The sequence below is a fragment of the Thermobia domestica genome, chromosome 6, assembly GCF_964235325.1.
Source record: "Thermobia domestica chromosome 6, izTheDome1.hap1.1, whole genome shotgun sequence".
Classification (NCBI taxonomy): Eukaryota; Metazoa; Arthropoda; class Insecta; order Zygentoma; family Lepismatidae; genus Thermobia; species Thermobia domestica.
In genome coordinates, this window is record NC_137459.1 from 283359924 (window position 1) to 283376863 (window position 16940).

The 16940-nt window shown below is 32.3% G+C and overlaps 1 non-coding gene across 1 annotated transcript; it reads left to right on the forward strand.

Moving 5' to 3' along the window:
- Positions 1-3718: 3718 nt before the first annotated feature.
- TRNAR-UCG (transfer RNA arginine (anticodon UCG)) lies at positions 3719-3793 on the forward strand. Its single transcript has one exon. It is a non-coding gene; the product is annotated as a tRNA-Arg (tRNA).
- Positions 3794-16940: the final 13147 nt, after the last annotated feature.

Consider the following 16940-nt stretch of genomic DNA (forward strand, 5'->3'; position numbering starts at 1 on the left):
TATTATTATTATTATTATTATTATTATTATTATTATTATTATTATTATTATTTGAAAATATAAAATACTGTAGTATTTTTTTTCTGATTACTGACATCCTTCTCACAGAGAAGAAAGCTAGACCACGGTTTTTTCCCCGTGGTAAATCATTATGCTTATTTTTCATTTTAATTTAAAAATAAAAAAACAATTACAATCAGATATAGGGCTCAAGTTGTTAAAAATACACTTTTTTTTTCGAAAACTGTATCCAACCTTTCATTAAGAAGGAGGATCACTAAATAACGAACGAACAAACGAATCTCTTTTACTTTTAAAACACAAATATAGGTAATTCGTATGCATGTTTACTTTGCCGGAAGGATTGAATAATATTTTAAAATTTCAAGTTACGAAATAGTCTGCAACAATAAAGAAGCAATAATGGTCATAACAATGATAACAAATACTTTTTTTTCAAAATTAGAAATGTACAGAAAAATGTTCTACAGAAAAGTAACACAGTATGAAACTTTAAATTTTAGATTCATAGTAGTAATTTGAAATACAAATATACCTTTTTCTGTATGTCTTGCAATTTGATTGCTATAGAATTAATAATTTTGTTCCGATTTCCTCGCGGCACACCAGCGACCCATTCGCGGCACACCACTGTGCCGCGGCACACCGGTTGGGAAACGCTGTCCTATATTCATGTCTTGTATGTACACTCATGTCCAAAATTATTGTCGCATGTCTATAAATATGTTGTTGTAGGAATATAATTTGATAACGAATCCGCCTGGTATTTCTTATAATGTTAGTATGTGTATAATCGGCAAAGACATGTATGTGGCAAATTTCATGTTAAAACAGCAGTAAATAAGAACAATAAAACGAAAATAAACTTTATTGTCCATTTAGCAACATTTTCTTTTACTCTTTCTCATTTTCGTATTTATAATTCTTTTCCTTTGAAATTTACCTCAAATATACATTTTCCGATTATACACACAGCATCAGTATTAAAAGTACCCTGCAAAATCATTATTAAATTATATTCTTACAAGAAGACAGTTATAGATATGCGACAATCATTTTGAACATGAGTGTACATATCATCATGAAATTAAGCAATTTGTCGCCCGCACAATGACGTAATTTGCCGCCTCACTCTTTCTGCAGAAAGAACAAATCTTAAAAGTCACGATTTTAAGTATGCTACTCCAGCATGAACAACGAAAGGGAGGAAAACTACACTCGCACTCAGAAACGCTTAAATACTTACTACAAATACAATATTGTTGTGTCTGTTTTTTTCTTTAAATATTAATATATTATGTTAGTGAAAGAAAAAGCAAATACATCTGAAAGATGGTAATCCTTTTTATAGAATTCAATATCGAGTTTCAATGTCAACATATCAATTTGCAATTATAGTGCAACTAGCTCTTTTACCTTTATTTCTTGATTTTCCTTGTACATCTGTTATTTTTTCTTTTTCTTTTTAAAAAAAGTGTTTCCACCTTTAATGATAAGGATCTTATTTGCGACAAAGACAAGAGAAGCTTTCATATCAGAACTCTGATAACTAACCAAAGGGGACAGGCATTCGAGAATTGAGTTCCTGTATTTGACAACAACCAAGCAATTTATTCTGGGATTTATTTTACCATTTGCTTTAGCACTGATCATGTGACTTAAAGTAATGCGACCTAAACATAATTTATGAATGTAGTATTCAAATAGAAGGTCAGCTTAGTAAATTTAGCTACCATGATCATGAAGTCTGACTATCAACAAGAAATATTTATTTTAAATAAGATACTTATGACAGACTAGCAGCGTTCACCCCGCTTCGCTGCGGTCACCCCGGAACGCAATAAACTTTGTTACTTAGATAATTTTTACTTTTTCGCTTTCAAGTGATATGATAAAAACCATAGAAGATTGCAGTAAATGTTAACATTATATCGCCTGTCATTTATGTTAACCCGCCCCGCTTCGCTGCGGTCACCCCGGAACGCAATAAACGTTGTTACTTAGATAATTTTTACTTTTTCGCTTTCAAGTGATATGATAAAAACCATAGTAGATTGCAGTAAATGTTAACATTATATCGCCTGTCATTTATGTTAACCCGCCGAGTGACACGGTCATGCGGGTTGCATATAAATACGTTTATTTTTACCTATGATGAACTAACAAAGGATTTGTACGTTATGGACACTTGAATGGTCAATTATCTCAAGACACTGGTAATTAAAAATTAAAGTGATATGATAAAAACCATCTAGGGTCCAAATCCTAATAACCCCCCAAAAATGAAAGAAATTGGTTCAGCCGTATTAGCGTGATGAGGGAACAAAGGATTTGTGCGTTCTCTTTTATATATAAGATATTGCAGCCCCGTGCAAATGCACGTGTTGCACATATAGTAGAGTCAGCAATGCATATCATATATATCTAGTCGACAAATTATTTATATATGATATTCAGAAATATATTAGTAGACAAATTAGTATTAGTTTTTACTTTTAGACAAGTTATTTGCATTTTATACTGTTCGTGATATTATTTTCGTACTTATTAAAGGCCTACTTTCACGAAAAAAACAAATGTTTTCATTTATACTGTTACTTTTTCGTTGATATTGGTGAAACAGTACAGAAACCCGGATTATTAGTAGGTACGCTACTCATATAAATTGTAAAATATTTGTACCGTATCAGTATCTAATGATTAATTTATGTTGCATTTTATGGTAATTACACCTACATAAAAATACTTCAGACTTATATGACGTAAGATGCATTACAAATGAATATTTGAAAAAAAAAAACGAAATTTAGAAAAAAAAACGAGAGGCAATGTTTTTTTTTCTAAAAAAAACGTACATTTGTGAAAAAAAAATACGAACGTTTTTTTCTATTTACAACACAATATATATATATATATATATATATATATATATATATATATATATATATATATATATATATATATATATATATATATATATAACTACTATGCCCATGTAGCAGTTTTTTTTTTTTTTTTAATTTAGTATACGATCTTAAGTTTTTGACACATTTAAGAACTGATGTGTAGGGAAAGAAAGATTAAATCATACTGTCCATACTAATACTAATACTAATATTAATAATAACCCATCCAATAAAATTGTAATTATCTTTCCGATTGCTGGAAAAATCACCCTTCATTAAAATTTAAAATATTCATCATAATTATACACTGTATTTATCTAATGTTTAAAAGGTTAACACATCAATTCAAATTAACGTAAAATAAGTCCATTTCATGTATTTACCACTGATATTTGTTCTATATGGCAATGGTGATTATTCTAATGTTAATTCTTTGCCAAACTTTAACTAAATATATATTTCAGCTTTGATTGGTAGTACTTCAGAAACCAACCACATGCACGTGGAAATATTTTGCATGCATGGTAAGGAATTTAAGTTATACAATTTCTCTCGACAGCGAATTAGAAAATACAAACCACACACGAGGTGTGTTCAAAAAGTACCACACCTTATATATTTATTTATTTGGATATCCGAAACACTAATCCTCTTCAAATCAGTGTCCTTGTGAATGAACACGCTTCTTCCAGCGCTCCCGCCATTCTTGGGAACACTTCTGGAACTTTTTTTTTTTAGAATGCTGAGCAACCGTGCCGTCACAATCCCCATTGACTCAAATCGGGTGTAGTGGCCCCGCGTGGCGTAGTCGCTAACGCTCTCGCCTTCGGTGCGAGCGGTCCCGGGTTCGATTCCCGGTGGGGTCACTCAGTTGGGAAAGTGTAACACGCTTTTTCAGGTCATCCACTCTGAATTAGGATTTCCTGGGGTTTCCTCATTCGCACCAAGCAAACGCCGGGATGGTACCTAACTTATAGGTCCCAGGCCGCTTCCTTCCTTCCCCAATCCTTTCTTCCTTCCCTTTCCCCGGATTGTGTGCCCCTTTCGCCGAGGGACGTTATCCCTCAAATCGTGAAGGGCTAAATGGCCTTAGATGCCGAAGGCCCAGAAATCTAATAATCCTATATCAAATCGGGTGTCTTTTAGTGGTATTTTCAGCTTGAGAAATAAGCAGTCACACGGAACAAATCATGAACATTTTCACCACAAAACACATTAACTGATTTAAACAACAGCTAAGTTTTGTTCATGTCTACATATTTATGAAGTTAAACAGTTTCCGGATCAAATAACTCACAGAGCTTTTTCGTAAATGCAACGTTCTTCTTAAGTTGAATAATATTGGAAATGTATATTTTAGTTATTATTAGAAATAATTAGCAATAATTTCCATGAGACCATCCATGAGATGCGGCCATTGTAAAGAAAGTGGAATGTTTAATCCTCGAAGACAGTCGTGTAACCATCCAAACGATTATGAATGAGACTGGTCTGAGCTATGGTAGTGTGTGGAAAATGTCTCATGGCGAACTTCACATGTCTAAAGTATTTGGCACAATGCACAATGCATAGACTTCTACAATGATTGTATTGGCAAATTGAAGAAACATTAGGAGAAATGTGTAAATCTGGGTGGTGACTACACAGAGAGGATTAACAACTACAAATCATAATAATCCCTGTATTCTGATTTTTTACAATGATAATTAAAACTTTACGATAGCCCCTCGTACAGAGGTTAAATCAAGTTTGTTCTGCTATATACATTTTTATGAGGCTTACACACGCCTATATCCATTTTTTTTCAACATAGTTGGATAATACTGCGAGGCTTACACTTTTAGTATCAGTTCTAAGACTATTTCAACATGGAGGCAGATATATTTTAAAACTCCCTATCCTTGATTAGTAACTAAGTATCTTAAGGCGATTTAGAATAATGAACACCATTAAGTAAATTGTTGAGTTTTCGTTTAGAAAATGTAACTTCATTTCAAGATTATTTAACATCAATCCCAGAACCAAATAATGCTTTAATTATTTTAGCAGTATATTTCACAATCTTATTTAATGTTAGGTACAAAATTACAAAAAAAGCACTGAAAATCATGGGATCGTTACATTTTATAAATTATATATAGGTTAGAGGAAATATTATTATTTTATTCCGTTTCGGTTTCTTAGGGGGTCCATACATAAGTTTAAAAGTTTATTTTAACCAACAATAGTGTTCTCTCACAACTGACTATACTGAATTCATGTGCTTTAATATCAATGACAAGACAAACAATGTATGATTTAGGAATAGTTTCTAAGAACCAAAGAAATTGTAGGAAAATGAAGCAAACATAACAGCTCAAACGAAATGTTTCTACATGTCTCCATGGTATGAAATCCAAAACAGAAAAGACAACTTGTTTAATTTTAAAACAACGCATAGAGCAAAGTTAAGAAAATAAATGTAACAACTATGTTTTGAACGTAGATTTATGCATTTTAAACATGAATAAAAAATCAAAATTAATTCGTTAATTTACGAAGAGGATAGGTATATGTTAACTAGGAATAAGTTTAGAAATTGACAGAAACGCTACACAGGATCATAAAGAACATACACCGGCGTTTTTACGTTTTGACTTGTCTGACCGATCGTTCGGATAGGTGCTGATTGCCACGGGTGCTGACTGCCACAGCCAATTATTGGTGCTGACTGCCACGACTGTCGCTGATTGCAAATATGAAGGTGCTGACTGCCACGACAACGTGCTGACTGCAACGAGCCTGGGAGAAACTGTATTTGGAAAGAGAGGAATTAATCCCTCATACTAAATTTATGATTATTAATTAATTTAGTAGGGACTAATTTAGTAATCATCACAGCAAATGTATGTGGCATCCTATAAGTTACAAGGTTGCTCACTAACTGAAACGACATCACTTGGATGTTTATAAAGGGATTGTCTTTTCTGTTATATGTACAATTTGCACATTTCGTTGTTTATATTAATTGTTGTATTGTATTATTTAATGGATATGATGGTTTGAAGCCAGCTGACAAGGGAAGTTTGGGAGAAGCACTCGCCTGCAGAGAAATAGGCATGCCATTTGAAGGACCAATTCATGCTGATTACAACAGGTAATAAAACTCCTGTACGTTGAGAACTGTTCGAGATATTCAGCTTGGAAATTTATATGAGAAAATGAGTGGATGCACGTTTCAATGCGTTAAGTATTCTCACTCATGGCGAAGCCTGATGGTTTGAACTTGCTATTGCTTGATCACTGGGGTCCATTCACAGACAAATTGTCCATTACATGTTGCATGACGGATGGCAAAGACCTAATGGTTGAGAAGATACCAAAGAATTGCACACGATTTGTGCAACCATTTGATGTGTTTTGATTCCGATCAATCAAAGATTATAGCAGGAGATTTGTACATAGTATGAATCTTCTTCATCTGGACGTTATAATGTACCAACGAAACAATTAAATAAAGTTCGTGTCCATATGAATCATTTCCGATCACCGCGATACATAGGATTGTTTCAGTTTGCGTTCTGCAAGGCAGGTTACGAACAAATTATAGGCCTATAACTTTTGAATCACATGTCGAATTTGCTTTTTGCTTTAGTTCTGCGAACTGTTCTCTTGACGGATGCAACACAATTGCACATATAAAATGTTAATGGTGCAAGGGAGTATTTTGCCTGCGTCATTTATTCATAAAACAGAACAACAGTGATCAATTTTCATCTCTAACCTATGATTATTGTGAACAATGTAATGACTAATTGTATCTAACAAACCCGTTAGTTATTGCGAAACAATTTTATTCTGTTACTTCCGATAGCTTTTAATTCGTATGTCAATATTCGTTACTAATTATGTTGTACTTAACGCGTATAAATGCGTATATCCTCATTTTCTCATATAAACTTCCAAGTTGAATATCTCGAACCGTTCTCAACCGTACAGGCATTTTATTAGTTTGTTATAATCAGCATAAATTGGGACTTCAAATGGCATGCTTAGTTTTTCTGCAGGCGACTGCTTTCTCCTGAACTTCCCTTGTGAGGCACAGCCAGCAGTGCTTTTTTGATAGAACTTTCAAGCGCTGCTCCAAACAATTTGCACAGCTGTTCACAGTTCATGCTGACATAGGCAGTTCAAGGGAGAATGCATAAATCGTACCAATTTTGTACGCACCGCTCCCTGACAAAACTGAAAGTACACTCATGTCCAAAATTATTGTCGCATATCTATAACTGTCTTCTTGTAAGAATATAATTTGATAATTTCGCAGAGTACTTTTAATACTTATATTATGTGTATAATCAGGAAATTTATATTTGTGATAAATTTCATAGGAAAATAATTATAAATACGAAAATCATAATGAGTAAAATAAAATGTAACTAAATGGACAAGAAAATTTTATTTTCGTTTTATTGTTTTTATTTACTGCTCTTTTGACATGAAATTTACCACATACTTGTCTTTGCAGATTATACACATACTAACATTATAAGAAATACCGGGCGACTTCGTTATCAAATTATATTACTAGAACAAAATATTTATAATCATGTGACAATAATTTTGGACATGAGTGTACATACAGAGACCTGTTTACCTTTGTTAGGTGTTGGTCTGAACAACACGATCCTAAGGATCATCTAGTTTCTTTCATGCTTCTTGGCGTCCGGTAATGTTACGTCTAGCAACTTTCTCTCAGGCTCGTGGCAGTCAGCACCTTGATATTGGCAATTAGCGCCAGTCGTGGCAATCAGCACCAATAATTGGCTGTGGCAGTCAGCACCCGTGGCAGTCAGCACCCCACCGATCGTTCTAAGCAAGAGTTCCATCGAGATTAGACTAAATCTTCCTATTCTTGAAAAGGATTTAAGAATGTTAATATTCATTAGTCGAATATTCAAAATTTTAGAGAAATTACAACCTGGATAAATTAAGCCAATATTTTTCGTAGTGAATGCTAATTAGAAAGAAAAAAAATATCTGTTTTCTAGTAAACATAAAATTAAGACCTCGGTAGACTATTTCCGATGACTTTGTTGCGACATATTTATTTATATAAACATAGATAGTCTTCGCAGCAAACAAAGCGCCCATAAAGGATTAAAACCTACTTTGATCATTTATAACGCATGCGAGTTTTCTATTCTACATGCAATACTACGATTTATATCGAATTAGCCAGTATATATGGAAATACGAAATCAATTATTGATGAACAAACAATTTATAGTTTTAAGAATTATTCCTCAAAGCATTGAATAAAGTCAACTTACTATTACAATTTTACTATTTCATAATTTAACAGACAAATGCAAATTTAAGCACGTACTCACGTACTGCAGAAGAATACAATTCGACAATTAATCCTAGATGTAGACAATTACTTACCTGAAAAGAGAAAAAAAAATAATTACAAGATTATACAAGAGTAATGAACGGATTTTACTATAACTTACAATATAATATATTTATTCCCATAAAACTATGATAATCAACGCTGTAATGCACTAGAGCACAGATATAATAATACTAGATTCACATGAATAAAAATATATATGAATATATTAAATATTGAATATATCTGAACATGAAATTTCATATAATGAATATAAATGAATGCATAACTGCTTAACAATACTACTATAATCTTAATTACAATGTCTGCATATAGTAATAAATATAAGCTCGTAAGAAATAAATAAGACTAAGCAAAGAAAGTCGTAGCTCTGTGTTAGTAAAAAAATAAACAAATAAAATAAAAATTAAAATAAATAAAATGCATTTTTGCATCAAATAACACAATTCTAGAAATTGTATGGTATTCCGCTAAGGTCATTAAACTAAGATATGATTTATTATGGTTTACCTCAAAGCACCGACTCGTGATATCATATCACAGCTGGACATCAAAAGGCATTAAGAGATCAGCTTAAGGCTTGATTTTTACACTTGATAAGTAATTAGTTATTTATGATTTTCTCAAAGATATATTTTAAGGAATATGTATATTATTTTACTCCTAAAATGACTAATTGCACACTAACTCATGTGTTACGGTGATAAATGATTTACTTGAATAGATTAAGTGATCGTAAGTAAGCAACTACGATGAATATAAACATACTATGATAAAACTATAATACTACGATGTTGACTATTAGGCACCTAAACTATGGCAGATATATGTAGCTACTATGATATATACATTAGTAGATTATAATTGTGCTCAGTATTCGGATATGACTAATCAACCTATTTTGTGATACTTATATAAATAATAAATTAAAATAGTTACCACATTATAGACTACATAATCATCCAAACAGAATAAACTCTCTCTTCTTGATTTTCCCCGTATTGAGAAGTTGAATTGCGAAATATAAAATATCACAATGTGGGGCCGTTGTTGAGGAATTGATTTTTGAAATATAAAAAAATCGTTAGAAGTGTTTGTTTGTTTGTTTCTTTTTCTTTTTATATTTTTTTCTTCTTTTTAGAAAATTACATTTTTCTTTTAATTATCACATTTCAATCAAATTAAATATTTCAGTTTAATGTCCCACGATTATGCCCTTTAGGCCAAAGGAGACGACCATCAAGACAAATTAACGATGATGGAAGAGTTTATGGAATGAAATGTAGGAAGAAACCGAAATATCCTGAGAAAATCCACGGTTTTCACTCGTCAGTAAGCTATTTTTTTTTTCGAGATAGGAAGAAAATTCGAAACAAAAGTCCCTATAGAATCACATAAGGATGTCAAGTTCTCAGTTTGGTTCTGATACGTTCAGTGGTATGGCCTCATTCTAGTTGTGTGCGCATGAGGACATAACGGACGAAAAGACGGGCAGATATTGAAAAAAAATATTTTCTTCTGTATCTATGGGCTGTGAAGCGTGTAAATCCGTTGATATTCCGAATTCATTTTTTTTGTTACGATCACCATACAATCTTGTCTCCTTTCGTCGATCCAAAGTAAAAAGGAACATGGTACAACCACCCTATCAATTTTACTTCACTGCATAACGCTTGTAGGCCTTTTTCTTCTACGTTCTAGTTTCTTATTTAATAATAATAATAATATTAATATTAATAATAATAATAATAATAATAATAATAATAATAATAATAATAATAATAATAATAATAATAATAATAATAATAATAATAATAATAATGTGTTGAAATTTTGTAGTTGCTTGAATCTAAGGTACATTTTATGTTTCCTGGTCAGTTTTTCAAGTTAATGATCTAATTTCTTAAAACAGTGAAATCCAAACACAAATGTGAAAGAACTGTTAAGAAAAGTATTTTCCAAAACAATGGCAACTTTGTATCCCATAATTAAAATGGTGTATAAGTGATGGTGATTTTTTATATATATATATATATATATGAACAATGTTTGTATACAGGGTGGTCCATTTTAATCTTCCCACGGAAATATATCGAAAACGATTGAACATAAACGAACTGAACAAAAACTCAGATAGGAAATAAGATGGGGCAACATGAATGGTAATGTCTCCGTGCCCCCAGAGTCGCTTTTGAAGGGGGCCCTGGGCCCAACTTAAAAAAAAATAAATAGAAACATGGGACGAGTGACACCTCGTTCGATAGATCCTTAAAAACTAAAAACCGATGCGGAAAAATATTTTCGTATCGGTCATCGTATTCAAATTGGCCGCCAAGATGTTTTACCTGTATCAAATAAACGTCCAGTACCAATAATAAGAAAACGGCTAACCATAAATGAACCAAATACAAACTAAAAGTCATGGAAAGTCATGGAGCGAATCGAATTATGTTGTCGCAGTGCCCCCAGGGCTGCCTTTCATGGGGCCCAGGCCCAACTTAGAAATGTTAAACGAAAATATGGGTCAAGTGACATTCATTGAAGAGCGTTATGGCAAAAGATTGTTGATACGGGTCACCGTTTTCAAAATGGCCGTCAGAACATGGTGTTTGTATCAGATAAAACGTCCAGTACCACTAATATGAAAACGTTTGGAGATAAATGAGCAGGATAAAACTCGTACAGGAAATCACAGAAAATATATATCATTCCACGCCTCGAGAATAATCCAACGGAGAAAAAGATATTTAAAGTATAAGTGACATAATGCTGAAGAGGAAATCTAATTGTTATCTTTCCGATCTCCCTCCGTAAGTGGGTGCAGCGGGAATGAATGGTAAAATCTCAAATGAGAACCCCACTTTCATTTGCAATAGGTATGGTTTGCTGAAATACTTGGGTGTACAAGTGACTAATACTGTAATGAACCGATATTGTGCAGACGACTTTTGAGCAAAACGAATGTTTGTATATTGTTCTAAAATTGCATTGTTCAACAAATTGGTTTCGCATTTCAGTTGATTCATTTTTGCACAAATCATTGCTTGCAACAAAATTGGAAAGTACCATTTAACAATAATTTTAGCTACTTGTTTCGATTACAGAGAGCTATCTCTTATAAAAACGCATTTCAGATATTTTTGTTGTGTAGATACAATTTGCAAAACCTAAGGTCCTCATTTTCAATTTCACCGTTCCTTCCCGTCCCGCTTCACCCACTTGCGGAGGACGTTGGAACAATGATTTTCTGGGAATTAGATTTCCTCCTTTGCGTTATGGCACTTTTACTCTAATCAACTTCTCCTCAGTTGCAACATTTTCGAGCCGTGAAATGATAAGTACCCTCTATGATTTTCTATAGGAGTTTTATTCTGTTCATCCGTTATTATCTTCAACCGTTTTCATGTCAGTGGTACTGGACGTTTTATCTGATACAGGCACCATGTCTTTGCGGTCATTTTGAAAAGAGTGACCCATATGAACAATCTTTTGTCACAGCGCTGTTAAGTGTATGAAGATCTATCGAACGAGGTACCGGTATCACTTGATCCATATTTTCGTTTAAAATTTCTAAGTTGGGCCTGGGTCCCCATGAAAGGCGGCCCTGGGGGCACCTCGACAACATCATTCTATTTGCCCCATGGCTATCCTATTTGAGTATTTGTTTGGTTCATTTATGTTCAACCATTTTCATATTAGTGGTACTGGACGTTTATCTGTTACAGGTAACATATCTTGGCGACCATTTTGAATACGGTGACCGATATGAAAAATATTTTGTCACATCGCCTTTTAGTTTTTAACGATGTATCGAACGAGTTGTCATTCGCCCCATGTCTCTATTTAAAATTTTAAAATTGGGCCCGGACCCCCTTGAAGAGCGGCCCTGGGGGGTACCACAATGTCACCATTCTATTTGTCCCACGGTTTTTCTTATTTTAGTTTTTGTTCAGTTGATTTATTTTCAACCGTTTTCGAGACATTTCCGTGGAAAAATAAATTGGTCCACCCTATATATATATATATATATATATATATATATATATATATATATATATATATATATATATATATATATATATATATATATATTCGAAGAGTATTTTCACTTAATGGCTATTTAGAGGCGCACTTAACCGCTGATAGTAATTTGCACATATGTGCTCGCGATCATCATTTCATGTTACGGGGTGATTGGATATAACCACGTGAATTGATTACGTAAAATTTGGTGTCTTTAAGAACATGATGAATAAGGAAGACAAGTCAGATCATTTATTATCATTGTATAACAGTAGTTCATAACTTTGTTTAACTCTAGGGAACTTCCAGCTGAAGTTGCTGATTAACAGCACTTGAAATTTGATGATGAAGGTAGGCTTTCACGGTAAGGAGAAAATCAATGTTCAACGGTATTTATTAATGTTTTGGTATTACAACTCTGAGCCACTTAAGCATTTTGCAAGGGTCACTACAAACATACGTAGAATAGAGGTGTGACGTACACTGACGAAATTTTGCTATTAACGATTTTCATGCAGACATAGCGATGGGATTACCAAGGTGTGCTGAACAAAACAAGGAGGTACAGTAGTGCTTTGTGGATCATAAATTATAAGTTTCCAAACTAAATTAATGACTCTTGTAAGTTTCAGGTCGCACATTTTACGATGACTTGTAAATACCAAAATAAAGCTCTCCCGTGGATTTTTCTTGAGATGCACCAAAAAGGATACATATATCGCTTCCAACAAATAAAAGGTACGGACCACCACACTAAACTTTCTCACTTCAATTTCTTAAAATGAATAACTTTGCACTGCAGTAATTACTGAAACATTTATTTGCTACATACGACTAAAATTAATTATATATATATATATATATATATATATATATATATATATATATATATATATATATATATATATATATATATATATTTCAAAAATTTCATCCGAAGAAAATTCACTCTAAAATAAAATAGCTATTGAGACCATTTATGCTAGAAATAACCAAAGCCATGTACGAGGATTATTAACGAAATGCTTACTTATGAAATATCAACAAAATCGCATGAGAGGTATTTATATAGTATACATATTTCAGCTCCGAGAAGAAACGAACCCTTGCGAACATTTGCTTGAGAAGTAACTTACGATTTATTTTCGTTTTAAAAAAAAAAGGATTTTTATTTATGAGATATGAACAAAATCATATTAGTCATTTTCCAGAAAGTCGTCCTAAAAAAATGTAAACCACCACTTCTGATTTTTTAAATGAGTTATACCACAGTGTAGTGGTTTTAATGACATATTCATTTTTGCAACATATACAAAGCCGTTAGATTTTTTTTTTTTTTTGTAGAAAATGGCATTTATTTTTACTTTTATATTTCAGTAAACTGCCATTATTTTTCACGGTAGAAAGAACATTTAAAAAAAAACAGAAATCCTGTAGAAAACTTAAGTTTAAAATGTGCTTCATATAATGTAAACGAAGGACCTCTAGGAGATTACACATCAGGATGAACGGATGGATGAACGAACGGGAGAACAGACGGATGGATATCGGAAAAATAACTTTGTGTTCGGTATCCCGTTGACATCGAATTCGATATATTTCCGGATAACTATGTTTCATTCTCTCATATTATCGCTCGAAAGTATATACAAGGAAAACAAAACCCAAAAGTTAATGAAAAAGAAAACCTAAGGCGGAATTAATGTAGTTTCTTTGGATGGTTTACCTTATCGAAAATTGCAATATATATGTATAGTAGTAAAGTATTGTAATTCTTCAAAGTCAATTCAGAGACACAATGTTTATTTGGATGGTAAAATGTAGAATTCAAGCATTTTATATAAAAGTCGAATCGACGCTATTAGTGTGGAATACAGCAAATAGTAATGAGTAATGATACATCAGTTATTTTGGGGCATAAACATATACATACTTTTTGTTTGTTTGCTTGCTTTTCCAAAATAACCGATGACATTGTTCTTTCAAAAATAATAATAATAATAATAATAATAATAATAATAATAATAATAATAATAATAATAATAATAATAATAATAATAATAATAACTTCTTGTATATTCCAAAGAGTATTACTTGAAAAACGGTAAATGTGTTTAAATTATACAGTTATGGTTTCCAAATACAAGGAATCAACAATATTTGTTCTACATTACATATTTATAGAATGGGGAATATGTAAGTTCCTAGATTCAAAGTATACAGGGTACCTCTAATTATTAAACTGTTAGCACGTAATTTATTTATTTACTTATATCTGCACAATGCGTTCACCGATATTGCCAAAAACTTGAATTTTGCATATCATTTACTCATAATTACATTTTTAAACTTAATCATTATATACATCTTGACAGATCTGTTCTCCAGAAAAAAACGAAAAATGTTTTAGACACATTCATTCTGTAATAGACCATTTTATTGTCTATAAAGATTAGCTATTATGAAACGATGTGTTTATTTCAGTAGGAAGTTGTGCATCATCCTAATACACATATATATATATATATATATATATATATATATATAATCGAAAACGACCGATATTAGTGTGAAATTCACAGTTTTTGGAGACGCGGAAACGAAAAGTGACACTACCGATGTTGCAAAATGAAACGTATTCTCTCCTGTGAAGAATTTCCCTAATGTACAACGTGCAAATCATAAGTACTTTCGATACTGAGAAAAAAATGATAAATTACAGGTGCACTTCGAAGCAAGCAACTCACATGATAACAATAAAAGGAACAATACGGCCACCATCTCTGACGCTTCTGATTTTAGTATAACTCCGTACCCTCCGTTATCCGATTGAACTACAATGTAACAAATTACAACAAATGGAACAGTGATGTTGCCTCTATTAAACTGTCTGGGTGGATATGCTGAGTGAAAGATTCCGAAACCTCATTTTCTACGCTACGATACTAATTGCAATTCGATACACATAAATATTTGTTATACCTTGTTACGTAGGTATGTCTATTGTTTTGCCCAGCTAAATTGTTTTGTTATAGTCTGATCAAAGTGGAAAATCATTACTGTGCAATATGCTATTTTCTAAACCTTAGAAGGGGCGTACAATCGTGTTATTCACTTCTTTAGTTTCTATCTATATTTAGTTGGAGTTTAGAGTCCTTTTAATCATCAATGGCATATGGGACGTGGATCTATAGTTTAACATGAGATTCAAACCCACGCGTCCTCCTACTGAGGGTTTTACTAGTGTGCCCTATCAAAAGCAAGCAAGATATATATGAAAAAAGAAAGAAACACGAGGGATTAGCCATGAGAGAACTGAACTCTCTTCCAATAGCACGAAAGCAGTCAGTGGGAGAGTGGCAATGTCATGGTAACAACATAATCTATCAATGTGGCGCATCATGTTGCTACCAGATGTGACACTTATTTAAGACCAAAGAGAAAAAAAAAGAGAGATAAAGAGAAAAATGAACAGACATCGTAGTAATAAACCACTACACAAATAAAGATAAGTCTCTTACATAAAATGAGGAACATAATCAAAGCTATAATGCTAATTGAATAGATACAATTTATATTTATACAAACAACTATAAACATATCGTCCCTCTCGAGACAAAAGGGGCGTGTCTCATTTTTTTTTCAACTTTTCCATAAGACAAATTTAAATATGTTATCGTAAGTTTATTTTCTCGTGTTCTGTCAAAATTTACTTTGATCTCATAAGTTACATATTTGACACGAAGGATATCAAACTGAATTTTCAAAGAAGATGATACAATAAATAATGAGAAAAGCTTTAGACTTGTCTCCTGGAAAAGTTAAGGAAATAAGGTACGCCCTTTTTTCTCGAGAGAGACGATATATTTCCAACACTGCATTGCAAACGATGTTACATTAGCAGCAATAATACAAACCAGTTCATGCAGAGTTACTTAGGCAGACTTGAAAGGAGAGGATATTCGAGATTAAAGTAACTTGTTTTTTTATTGCTCGAAAAATGTGTTAGTGACATAGCAGGAAAATATTCATAATTTTCATAACTAAACTTCTAAATAACGACCACTGGAATATTAAGTTAATTTTTCTTCGCACTTAAAGCGTATTTCTTTTTGTTTGTTCGTTTATTTTTCATTTATCTTCCAAATTGAATATTGCAACAACATAGATATATTCATAGATATACACTGTTATAACACTGAAGTTGAAGCAGTTGACTATGCCTCCGAAAAACAGAATATTTCCTCATTTTCATTATTTCATCACACAGTCCAATAGACTGCGACAAAATAATTAGTAAAACAACTTTCCTTAATTTTATATTTTTACTGTTAATAGCTTTTCAAGGCCTAAATCATTATATATATATATATATATATATATATATATATATATATATATATATATATATATATATATATATATATACGGAGTGATTCAAAATAAGTGTTACAAGCAATATCTCGCGAACTATACATCAAATAAAAACTATTAATAGTCAATGTACAATTCAGAGGGGTTTAAAATTGAGTCATACACGAAGTTTCCCCCATCCCCCATTTGGGGGTAGGGATTGTACGTGAAATTCTCAAGTG